Genomic DNA, 13,163 nt, shown 5'->3' on the forward strand with positions numbered 1-13,163 from the left:
TTCTCTACAGAGCTATTCAAGCAAATCCTTCATGTATGTTTCTCTACCCGGATAAAAACGGATTCATATTCATCCTCTTCCTTTCACATAGCATGAGGGTATTTTCGACATGAGTCCTTCAAATCTTGCATATTCGGAAGTCCGTCCCTCAAATCATTGAACTGCTGTTAGATTCTTCGGTTCTTAAGTTGTTTGAAAATTAGCTCCAAATAATCTCTTCAATTAAGGGTAGAAGTGATAATTAAATGGACTAATTGAAACAGCTTATGAGAGTTGTGATGACCTAATAGAAATTTCAATGATTTGGGTGAATAATTTTCAAAATAACTTAGGAACCGAGGGAACAACAGCAAGCTCAACGATTTGAGGGAATAAGTTCTAATTATTTCAAAGATTTGTTTTAAGGACTACTGACGAGCACGTAGCACTCCAAATGGGCTTTGTTTTAAGGCCCAGTTGGAAAGATATCTAATATTATCAATCTCTTCGTCATCTTGGCTCAACGCCCTACTGGCGCTAAGAGGGTTTTGCCCTTTTCAGGTAATATTTATGTCCTCATTTTTACAAATTTTGGGTTCTTTTTTAGAAACCCGCCTACCATAATCAGAACGTCGCGCGTTACTTTCTATCAACACACTTCTCTTTTTGTTCCGTCTTCTAGGACTTCACGACCAACGGGACTTGAGTTGGCAACTCACCAATACCTAGAACAATCCCCACTGCGGAACCCTATTATTACTCCCAATATACTCCTTGGAAGCGCCCGAATGCCTGACTGAACACCCTCAGGAAGACCCCTCGAATGCAGATGATAGAGTGCCAAACTTCATCCCGGTTCTTCTTGCTCATACCAAGTGGTCGTTCACAGGACTTCAAACTGAGCCCGTCAATAACACTCTGCGACAACTATGCGGACGGTATTACCATCAAAATAACCAGCATTCAATACACGCATCGGTCTAGCGAGGTCTGAGTGAAGGTCATCAGCTCCCATATATTGCCGTGCTTTCTGAGAAATAATACAAATTTGCATCCTTCTGATGCCCTTTATCAATAATCATGGAACCTAATGGTGACTTCCAAACGTGCATCACCAGATCACCTATAGGCCTGCGCCTCCAAAGCTCTAAGTAAAAATTGATGTACATCTTCAATTATGGAACGACCTCACATTCAGCCAACTCTCGTATTGCATTCATGCTCCTCCACTGGGGTGTCCCACTCATCCATAATCGAAGTGTAGTACGCAATATCACAATAGAGCATGCATGCGGTCAGTACCCATGAGCCGGTATCCTCTCTTTTCAACTTCTGAAAGCTTAGAGAACAAATCCCTCTGCGACAAACGTAGTAAGAAGCACCTGGATCTAACATCCACGTCGTAGTCGGCAGCACAACTGATGTAGTGCGAATAAGAGTTCAGCCAGAAGAGATCCAAATCTGAATTGTTATCACTCGAGTTATGACACATTCCCTCTGAGCTTTGTACATTTTCCCCTTACTCTCAGCTCGATCTAATTTGGCGCATTCATCTGTTCCAATGTCCCATCCCTTATAAAAAGCACACTGATTCCTAATGAATCCACAGATGTGACCTTTGAGACTACGACCTCCATTAGCTTCGGTTTGAACCACGCCAGGACTACTAATGCATCTCCCGATGCCTTCTCGGAGGATTCATCGACACTCTGTTCCTCAACTCATGAATTTACCAATGTTGAGGATAACCTCATTAGCTACCGTTAGTTTCTGTCCATTAATCAGAGTATAGGTGATAAAACGTACACAATAACTCATCCTCGTGGCAACGAAGACACACAGTTAGTGCATCGGCTTGTCTCTCATCCGTCAACCGATGATAATACCACATTTAGCCATTCGGAGTGAAGTAGCTTTGTGCAGCGTTGTCTAATATGTCCCTAATGGAAACTCCATCTTTATCGTAAACTGGTAAAACCTCTGTCTTTCAAGTGAAGTATTTCTCAATCCTCTTAGTAGATACTTTTCATGTAGAGTAGATATATACCCACATCTCTCTTCGCGACGTCTCGCTTTCATCACATCATAAGATAAGTTCTGGTCAAGCACTGACCGAATCAGACTCCACACGCCCTAATAATTCATCTTCTATCCAAATATTTTCTTCATATCAGCAGGTTCTCTAGTGAACTCAAGGAGTCTCTTTTCCAAGTTTTGAGCGTCTAACGCATCCATCAGCCCTGAGCATCTCACAAACAAAATTGTATCTTACGTCAAACTTGCGATAAACAATACAATCTTCATGTTATTAATGTTCAACATATGTATCGTTCTTCTAAGAGAACTCGGTACCCGATGTGCCTGCTATTTCTTCCTATATTGTCGATTTACTCTTCAATAGTAACGTTTAACACGCGAGTGTCCTTCGAGAACAAGCTCCCCAAGTCCTACCCGGAGCTCTGTGATACAACTTGTTTGGCGCAGCGGAAATTTCGACAAACACCTCCCGCGATGCGCAAGGTACACAACAAGAGATTAGATCATACGGAATTCTTGTTTCCAAAGGAAACAAGAATTCGAACAGCACGAAAATATCTCAATAAAGTGAGATATCAGCTCTTCCTCTCATTAATTAGGACGACCTGTCGAGTGAAATCTACAAGAGCTTACAAATTCATGACAGAACACAAAAGTTTAACGTAGTTCGCGCAACATTGCTTACGTCCTAGGGTTAAGGAGGTGGATGATCTACTATTTAGGAGGAAGAATACAAATAGGGTTACAATACACTATCTAACCCCTCACACAAATTCTCTCAAAACCTCTTACACAAGGACAAGCGCCAAATAGGATTTTTCTTGGCTCATAAGCCTAAGAGAGAAAAAATCTATTTGGGCGGCTTCCTTTTGTAAGAGGTTTGAGAGATTGTGTAGGGTTTAGATTATGTGATTGTAAACGCCTATTGTAATTCTTCTCTCTAATAAGTAAGATCTCCCCCTCTTACGCCTATGGACGTAAGCCAATTTGCGCCGAACTTACACGTTAAATTTGCTGTTGCTTGTCATGAATTTGTTATAGGCTTGTAGATTCCTCGACACGTCCAGTCTAAAATTAATGGAGAGAAGAGCTGATATCTACTTTAATTAGAGATATTTTTGCTTTCGATTCTTGTTTCTTTGCGTTGAATACGAAGATTCCGTTATGATCTAATTCTCTTGTTGTCGACCTTGCGCACGCGGGTTGTTGTCGAATTTCGCGCGTGCGCACAAAAGTGGTATCAGAGCTCCGGGTTATGACTTGGAGGAGCTTGTTCGAAGGATTCGCCTGTTGGGAGTTCTATTTGAGAGTTAGATCGAGCAATATAGAGAGAAATGCAAGCTACATAAATCGGGGTACGCGTTCATTCTCTTACGATAGACGATACATAGTTTGAACATTAATAACATGGAAGATTGATGTTCGAAGGTTTGACGGTAAGATCAATTGTGGTTTTGGAGATGCCAGGTGATGGATGGTTAGCACGCTCAAAACTTGGAAGAACTTCTTGAGTGTGCAAGAGAAACCCGTCGCTGTGAATATGGAAGAAAAATATTTGGAAGAAGATGATATTAGGGTGCGTGTGGAGTTATTCGGATCTCGTTGACGCCAGAACCTTATTATGATGTGGGATGACGAGACGTACGGCGAAGAAGATGTGGAAATACTCAATGAACAGTTATCTATTACTAAGGAGCATATTGAAATCAGGCTTCACTTGAAGAAGAGGTTTTTAACGCAGTTTAGGATTTGAAGATGGGAGTTTCCATTAGGGAGCATTTAACAAACCTCATCAAAGCTACTTATCATACAATGGGCTAGATGTGGATATGCTGGTGAGGATGAAGACAAGGCGCGATGCTACTTTTGTCGTTCGTTGCCGTGCGAGGATGGATTATGTGTACTTTTATCCTAACTATGATTAATGGAAGAACAATACTGTTAGCTACGAATGAGGTTACCTCAACATTGTGTAATTATGAGTTGAGGAAAGCAGTGTCCGACTGAATCCTGCCGAGAAGGCATTCGGGAGATGATTAGTAATCCCGATGGCCGTGCGTTCAAACCGCGAGCCAGGACGGTCGGCCTAGGTCTAAAGGTCGCAATCGTGGCATTCATATAGCGAATCGAGTGTGGCTTTTATAAAGAGTGATGGACATTTGGAAAGATGAATGCCCACAAATTAGGATCGAGCTGAGAAGAATAAGCGGAAATTGTCTACAGCTTCAGAGGTGAATGGTTGTCGAAGCTAGTGATAACATTCAGGATTGTGGATTTCTTCTGGCTTATTCGTTCCATTCGCACTACCATCAGTTCTGTGAATGCCGACTTACGAAGTGGATGTATAAGTCCAGCGTGCTTTTACTACGTTTTGTCCTAAGGACAGGATTTATGTTCTCCTATAGCTTTTCAGAAGTTGAAAAGAGAGGATTACCGTGCTCGGATGGGGTAATGAACATGCCTCATGCTCTATTGGTGATATTGGTACTATTCGGATGTCAGGGATGAGTTGACAGGATGATACGAGAAGTTCGATGAGTGAGGTTTCGTCTGCCATAATTGAAGATGGAAACATCATTTTACTTAGGAGGCTTTGTGACGGCTAGCCAGGCTATAGGGGTGATCTTGGTGGATGCACAGTTTGAAGGTCACATTAGGTTCCATGATTATGAAAGGGCATCATGAAGCGGACAAGTTTGTACTTATTTGCTCAGAAAGCACGGCCAGTGATAGGGGAGCTGGATGACTTCATCCAGACTGGCCTTAGACGTGGGCTCGCGTGTTATTTTGATGCCTGGGTTATTTGATTGGTATACCGTGCATAGAGGTTGAGGTGAGCGATGTTGTTGACCTGCGCAGTTGACAGTCCTGGTGACATTGGTAATGGGCAAGAAGACCGGGGATGAAGTATTGGCAAGCTTCATATGCCATCATTCCGTAGGGGTCTCTGAGGGGGTGTTCGTCAGGCATTCGGCTGCGCGCATTCCAAGCCGGAGTATTATGGGAGGTAATAAGTATGTGGTTCCAGCCAGGTTGGGATTGTCTAGGATTCGGTTGAGTTGCCAACCAAGTCCCGCGTTGGTGTGAAGTCCGAGAAAGACGCAACACAATAGAGAGTGTGTTGATAGAAAGGTAACGCCGACCGTTCATGGATGTATGGTAGGGGTTCTTTCTTAGCGTTTGTGCAGGCTTAACGGGAATAGGAGACACTTCATTAGTGGGGAAACTTTAAGGCGACGTGATGACGATGGCAGATTTGGGGAGCATGTTCCTTTTCTGTAAGTGAGGATTCGAGTTTGGATGTCGCAGCATTAGCATCCGTGTGCGGGCTACGACACATGTTTGGACCATCTATGCATAGGTTAACGCGACTACGCTAGCATGTAGAGATTTTGGATCTGGTGAGCTGTTTTAGATCTTGGGTTACGTCGGATGTTTGATACCCAGTACTTGGTCACATCGTGGACTGTGATATTTGATCGGATAGCACATTTGGAGTTCGACGGCGTGTTTGATTATCAGGTATTGGCTTTTGACTTTGTTCTAGAGAGATATGTACGTTTAACTCTCGGTAGTGTGCGTGAGAGTGAGTTGATCAGATCTTTGGTGGATACACAGCGGGTGTAGAGAGTGATGCCTACTCATGTTGCGCGTGAAGTTACTACACCATATTTACAGATCATATACTGGCATCATTGTGGGATTCAGCTGATGGACACATATCTGGAATCATGTTATTTGGATGCAGAGTGGATGGATGGGCTGATCGGATTCGAGTGTAGCTGATAGAGGAGTCCTGGATATTGACCATGGTTCATCTGCCGGTGGTAATGTTTGGATGTGTTTTAGTTTAGGTTTGTGGCATAGAGGTGCTATCAGCCGGTGAAACCTTTGATCGTGATGTTGGAAAGGCTCGCGAACTCCCGTTACTAGTGAATGAGGGCTTTGGGAGGCGCCATTGGTGTGAACTACTTCGGCTTGAGTGTCTGAGGCAAGAGGATATGTAGCGATCTTTACGATTGCACCAGTTGGATTAGTTGATGGGGCTGAGATTGTCTGACTCTTATTCGGTTTCCGACTTGATTATGGATTGAGGTCCGTTGTCGTGATTAACTTACGGCGTATCTGGACACAAGACAAGTGAGACAGTCTTGGGTGCTACTGATGTCGGCGTGCAGTTTTTTGGATCAAAACTTCACCGATGTGGAGAATGTATGAACAAAGTGAGGCTAGTGCGGCCACCCATGTTACACGAGCCACGAGATAAAAAGGCGTTGTGAAGTTCCATGGTGGGGTCCATCCTCTTCCGCGGTTGAAGAGCAGCAGACGTGAAGTGGTAAGAGATTGCACGTACGCAAGAATTATGAAAGTTGCGCCGTGGCGGAACGAGCACCAGGCAGAGAATTGGTGGACACGTTTTTCACCTGGAGCGCCAGGCCTATAAAATAGAACCTGATGTTGCTCCTAGGGTTTCGGTGAAGAGAAGGTGGACGAGAGTGGCTGCGCTGCGATTTTTGTGATCAGCAAAGCGACCGCTGAGAGGGTTGGACAGCCGTGAAAGAGGACTTGGAGGAAGGTGGCAAAAGGCGCGCAGTGCATCGACGTCACTATCTTGGGGCGAGAGCGTGCAAAACGGCTGTGAGATTTTTTCTTCGGGCTTTCTCGGTGCGCAAAAGAGCAGGAGAAAAATCCTATTTGGCGCCATGATCCTTTTGGTTGAGCAGGTTTGAAAGATTGGTGTAGAGGGTTTAGGATTGTGTGATTGTAAACTGCTATTTTGTATTCTCTCTCTCTCTAATAGTAGATCTACCGTCCTCCTTGCCGCGTGGACGTAAGCCAATTTGTCGAACACGTTAATTGTGTTCTTGCCGTGATTTGTAATAGCTTGTAGTTTCCTGACAGGTCAATCCTAAAAACTGTGAAGAGGAAGAGTTGCATATTTCTACTTTGATTGAGATATTTTGCTTGTCCCGGTTCTTGTTTCCTTTGTGAACAAGAATTCTGTTGTGATCTAATCTCTATGTTGGTGCACCTTTGCGCACCGGATGTAGATGCGCGAATTTCCGCTGCGGGCACGAACATTGAATACAAATTATTATTACGGAAATAAAAAATAAAGGTTTGACTTTGTAGCGGGGCTGCAAACTAGTAATCAATAAACTCCTCATCGAGCTGTGTAAAGACTGTGCACAATTCTTACACGTGAATGTATAATTATTCTCTACGAGAGCTATTGCAAGAATCCTTCATGGATGTTTCTCTACCCGGATAAAAACGGATTCATATTCATCCTCTCCTTTTCACATAGACATGAGGGTATTTTCGGGACAGTGAGTCCTTCATAGATCTTGCATATTCGGAAGTCCGTCGCTCAAATGTCATTGAAACTGCCCTTAGTTAGATATCTTCGGTTCTAATGTTGTTTGAAAAATTTAGACTGCCAAATAATCTCTTCAATTAAGGGTAGAAGTGAATAATTAACATTGGACTAATTGAAAGCAGCTTATCGAGAGTTGTGATACCTAAATAGAAATGTCACATGATTGGGGTGAAAGTAATTTTCAAAATACTTAGGGAACCGAGGGAACAACAGCAAGCTCGAACGATTGAGGGAATAAAGTTCTAATTATTTCAAAGATTTGTTTTAAAGGACTACTGACGAGCACGTAGCACTCGCAAATGGTGCTTTTGTTTTAAGGCCCAGTTGGGCAAGATATCCTAATCATTATCAATCTCATTCGTCATCTTGGCTGCAAACGCCCACTGCGCTAAAGAGGTTTGCCTTTTCAAAGGTAATATTATTGTCGCTCATTTTTACAAATTTTGGGTTCTTTTTAGAATCACTTAATTGATGTTGATCCCCCCCCCCCCCCCCCCCCCACTATTTGTTAAGTTCAATTACAAATTTTATTGCATAATAGCGTGCGTTCTTAACTTTTTTCATGGGAAAGATATAAGAAGGGAGAAATGTTTAAAACTTCTGGCAGGATAACTGTTTTGTCTGGATTAACTATGGAGTTTGTTTGGAGATATTGTGGGCTAGCTCAGTTGCTAATCTATACATTGTAGCTACAAACTTTTCTTGAGGAAAATTTGGTACCAAGACCACGTTGTTCGTGTATCATGTTGTCGGTAATATATTAGGCATTAGCACACGAGTTTGCATTTTTGTAGGATGATTGTTCAACATTTAACATATGAGAAAACTCTACTTGCTCGATCACTGCATAATCATTCTTTATTTGACTTGCATTTTCGTCGTAAAGTGCCGCCTCTTAGGGTCCGTTTGTTTTGATTTTTTTTTGAAGAGGAAAGCCTGCCAAAACTGTCACTTTTGGCAGGCTTTCTTGCAAAAACGCCTTTTAAAAAGGTGTTTTTGCAAGAAAGCCTGCCAAAACTGTCAGTTTTTGTCAGTTTTGGCAGCTTTCACACCACTTTCCTCTTCAAAAAATCAAAACAAACGGGCCCTTATGTTGTTTTAGTGCATCGTAAAGTGCTCCCCTCCTAACGGAATGTCAGAAGTTATTTCATTAAAAGAAAATCATTTCATTAGAGATTAAAGTTTCCAAAATCCAGTGCTTAAACTTGTAGCTTTGACTTACAGAGCAGCAGGGTTCATTTATGTCCCAGGCTTCTATATCCTGATTGCCTTTTCACATTTCCACTTTTTTTAATTATCTGAAGCTAGGATGGACCTTAGAGGGATGAGTGGTTGCGTGATTAATTTGAGGTGCCATTGGTTTTCAATTAGGGGCTGTTTGTTTTGCTTCTTTTGCCCCTGATTCCCTGCCAAAACTGACCCCCCAAAAGGGTATGGTGTTGCCAAAACTGACAGCTTGCTGATAGTTCTCTGTGTTCATTTAGTACAAAATTCAATGCTATTGCTGAATGGATTAAGATTGAACGTGAATAAACATTCAAATAAAAGCATCAGCAATACAATCATCTAATAGGGTATGGTGTTGCTACTGCTACTGCTATTCTGTGTATCTTTTATATACTTCAAATTTTCCCATGAGGTTAACTTTGACAGAGTTTGTATCATCGTGGAATCTTGAAATTCCTGATGAAGTACTGAAAGCTGCAAAGGACAAAACTTGATTGCAGTGATGAGTGTAGTATGACTCATAAAAAATTCTTTTATTTGTCATGAAAAGTAGCCCCAATCTTGTTAGGTGGATCATTTCAATTATAATGCATGACATTATATTTCATGTTACGAGATTGTTAGTTGTGATTCTGCATACAATGCGAAGGATGCATTCATTAATCCTGTGTCCAGATCATCATGCATATATGACAAGGATGCAGTTGGCCGGACTCCGACTTCACAACCCAAAAAGATAATTTCTACAAGGTTGAGATGTTAAGCCTAATTGACAAAACTTGATTATTAGTGCAGAGTTAGGATTTTTGTTTGAGTCATGGTCAACTATTCTGGAGCACTCATTGACTAGAAATCTACAGTAACCATCTTGTTTTCTGTTATTTTATTGTGAGGGGACTCCTTAATTGGAGATAAAGGTTCTAAGAAACAAAAGTTAATTAAAAAGGCATTTGCACAAGTTATTCGTTTGAGATTTGTTTTGTAGCATGATTGCTGTGATCCCTTTCATCTTACAGTAGAATGATATGGCATTTTCTCCTTAAGGTTCCTTACCATTTAAATGATAGCGTTTATCCTATGATTATGTTGATACCTGAAATTTTCGTTTCTTGTGACAACCATTTTACTTTGCCTTTCTGTTTTATTTTTCCACCTTTTATTTCTTTTCTAGTAACTTGTTACACAATTTGATCTACCAGAAATGCTGGGAGCAGCCTAACTGAAGCTTTCATGAGACTCACATAAAAAATATTTGTGAAGGATCTTAGGCAGCTCTCCAAACTTCACACGCTGAGGTTTCTTCATGTAAACTCATCTCACATCTAATATTGGTTGGCATTTGAATACTGGTGAATTGGTAGGTCTTAATTATAAAGCAACTTTCAGAGTACTTGTCTTGAGCAGTTACCAGGTTTCTGCTATTCCTTATTGGTATCAATGGTATGCAAACTATTTGTTGGGTGGGTTTACTCTCTTTGAACAGCTTCTGTCCTTTTACCCTAACTGGATCAACAAGTTTGTGTTGTCACTGTTAAATGCGTTATTACTGGGAACTTTAATTTGCTTTCTATTATCTTCCCTTTTCTTTTTTCAAAGTGTACTGTAGACATCTTTAACCATGAAGATATATGAGGATGTTTCTTGGAAGCAAAATAATAATAATAATAATAATAAAATAAATCTTCCCCCAATCATGATGCCATGTTTCATTGTAGAATAGATGGTTACACAGAGTAATACGAATCTCAAAGGGCATATTACATTTGGACAGCTTGAAGTTATTGTGGATCTCTAGATAATTTTTTGCCTCTTTCAGAATGTGAAAGCATACAATGTAATTATTCAGATGTTGTCTAAGGTAACTCTGTCAGCTTCAATTCTCAAGTAACTGGAAACAAAGGTACCCGAAATGTGTGATTTAAACGTAATCTGCATTTATATAAGTCCAGATGTTAACTGAAAAAAAAAATGATCCCAGAAATCTTTGATTTATACATAATTCTGAGAGTGGAGTTCAGATGTCAGCAGAACAATCCATTTGACGTTAATTTGAGCATACTGGGATTTGGGGGAGCGGGTTCATGCACCTAATGCATCTTTACTTGCAAGTTATACGGACAAGCTTGAAAAATACTCAGGCAGAAAGAAAATTTTGGTAATTCAAAGTTTTGAATTTAAATTTCTTGATATAGCTATATGCTATAATCTATATCAAGTACCAACCTTCAAAAGGAACAACTTATTAAGCGCATTTTCCATTCATTTTGAATAGATGGTAATTTCTGCGTGGTGCAAGAAAAATTCCGTACATGTCTCTTAGTGAGCTTATAATAGAATGGGTCGATTATTTAGCCTAAATGGCCAATGACAAACTAGTCAGTAGATAATTGATCACCATATGGGTACTCTTTAAGCTTCATGTCCTAGCTCAATGTGATTCCTTGACCTTCAACTTATATGTAATTTTTGATTCCTTGATCTTCAAGTTTTTCCCCTCCTTGTATGTGTCGTCTGGCTTTGCCATACTCAGATTATGTAAAACCATCAATTACTTCCAGAAGTTGCTTATACAAAAAAGAACTTCACTTGATTTTTTTTATATCAATTCTCTTGCTTTCAGCTTTTTTCCTCTTGATTCCGAACATGACCTAAAGCAGCCCACACTTGTTTTCTCTTCCAAAATGGAATCCCTTTATTATTATGACAAAGGACATCAAAAGAAAGTTACCGTGTTAATCAGACCTCTATTTCATCCTTCTGTTCCCCTAGTTTTGTTATTCCTGGATACTCTTCGGGAAGGCTTAGCACAAAAGAAATAGTAGGCTGTATAAAATCTAAGAAATAATTGGCTGTATGAAATTGCACAATCAGCTACTTTCCAATATAGAACAGTTCTTTTGGGTTAGATTTGAGTCATCAAATGTATTTGCGGTGGTGGAAGTGCACAAATATGCCATCTATCAGGCACTACTCTGATAGAATGTAACTGGTTTGGTCAGATCTTGTATATTTGGATTTTTTTGATCTCTCCTATTATAACCAGGTTATCAAATGTTATTGCTAATGGGATGTCATAAATCATTCTTGATCCTAGCATAACCAAGGTGGTTTAGGGTGCTTTGGCGCTGTAGATTTAGTGATTTAGGATTCTTTTTTTGTTACCTACCAAGATGGTATTGATTGTTTTGTCTAATTGAGTAGATTCTTTTTCGAGTAGTATCATAAATGGGTCCTATTTAGATTGATTTCGTAGTTTGTCGCGTGCGCACTGACACATCAAGATACATGGATAGGCAAAACCTGAAATACCTAGTAATGTATACATTGTTGACACAGCTATGCAATTGTTTATATATAAACACATTTAAAGAACCAGCATAAGGCATTATACACCTCAAGGCTCATAATGATAAATCACAGTAATGGAATTTCATATAACATGCATGTCCGTTATCATATAAATCATGAAAACTAAGCACCATCCAGTCTGAGTTTATCTCTGAACTGGTTCAAGGTCTTAACAGAATACTATGAACAGTGATACTAAGACCTTTATTGTGTTTCTGTGTACATATGTTGCATGCAGCTACTTACGAGGATCCGAGGAGTATTCTTCCAATTGATAACCTTACGATGCAGTGATGTGACAATGGTATCAGAGATTGTACTCTGATATCCTTTTTTATGTAGCCTATAGACAGTTAAGATGTGGTATCTCTATGTAATATTAGAGTCATGGTAGAAACCTCATTCTGTGTACACTGATGAACTAGCACGTGATTATAGAGACAGAGAGTTACTAGTTGGAGAAAATCTAGTTAATACTTTTTTCCATGTTTTCTTTATAGGAAAATTATATGTCCAACATAGTAGATACTTGGATTCATTGCCTACTTTTTTCCATGTTTTCTTTATAGGAAAATTATATGTCCAACATAGTAGATACTTGGATTCATTGCCACCTCTTTTTCTTCTCTTGATAGTTACTTTAATCTTGGCCTGGCTTTGGGATTTCTCCTTTAGGTCACTTTCGAGTTTATGACAATAGACTACTTGCTTCGGCTGGATGTCTCCATTTTGTTGTTCTGCTAGTAAATTCTCAAGTTTTCTTTCGGGAGTCTATCTCTGACACATGAAATGTATATATAAATATCTACTTTATTTTTGTTTGATGGAAGTAAATATTGCAAATTTGTTATTTACAGAGCAACTTTTTCGACCTGCTTCACCTGAAATATTGATTTTTCATGTGACCCATTTTAATTCTTTGCTCAATGCACAAGCCACATGGATGATCAGAATTTTGAAGGACTTTTTGGTGGTTTCACATGCATATTGTTCTATTAGACTGATTTTTCACAAAAGAAACCGTGACTCAGAAATTTCTACCTAATGGGGACTATATTGGAAATAAATAATGTATTATGTTTTCTTTTTTGTTAATTCTTCATTCAACAAAGTTCTGAGTTTGAAAATTTGTATGTACCCTATTGTAGCACCTCATGAAAGTAGCTTTCAGTATTCTTGTTGTGTAGCCTTC

At 39.9% G+C, this 13,163-nt stretch overlaps 1 protein-coding gene across 5 annotated transcripts in view; it reads left to right on the forward strand.

Moving 5' to 3' along the window:
* The window catches only part of LOC109833756, a 27,191-nt gene continuing 14,480 nt past the window's right edge, over window positions 453-13,163 (forward strand). For 3 of the 5 annotated variants that reach the window (XM_020401557.1, XM_020401558.1, XM_020401555.1), the window contains exons 1-2: window positions 453-540; window positions 9,823-9,918. The gene's annotated coding sequence lies outside the window, so the exon portion shown is untranslated. Of the gene's footprint in view, window positions 541-9,822; window positions 9,929-13,163 lie in introns of all 5 variants that reach the window. The other 2 variants (XM_020401554.1, XM_020401556.1) reach the window with 2 other exon arrangements.

The sequence above is a fragment of the Asparagus officinalis genome, chromosome 3 (assembly GCF_001876935.1).
Source record: "Asparagus officinalis chromosome 3, Aspof.V1, whole genome shotgun sequence".
NCBI lineage: Eukaryota > Viridiplantae > Streptophyta > Magnoliopsida > Asparagales > Asparagaceae > Asparagus > Asparagus officinalis.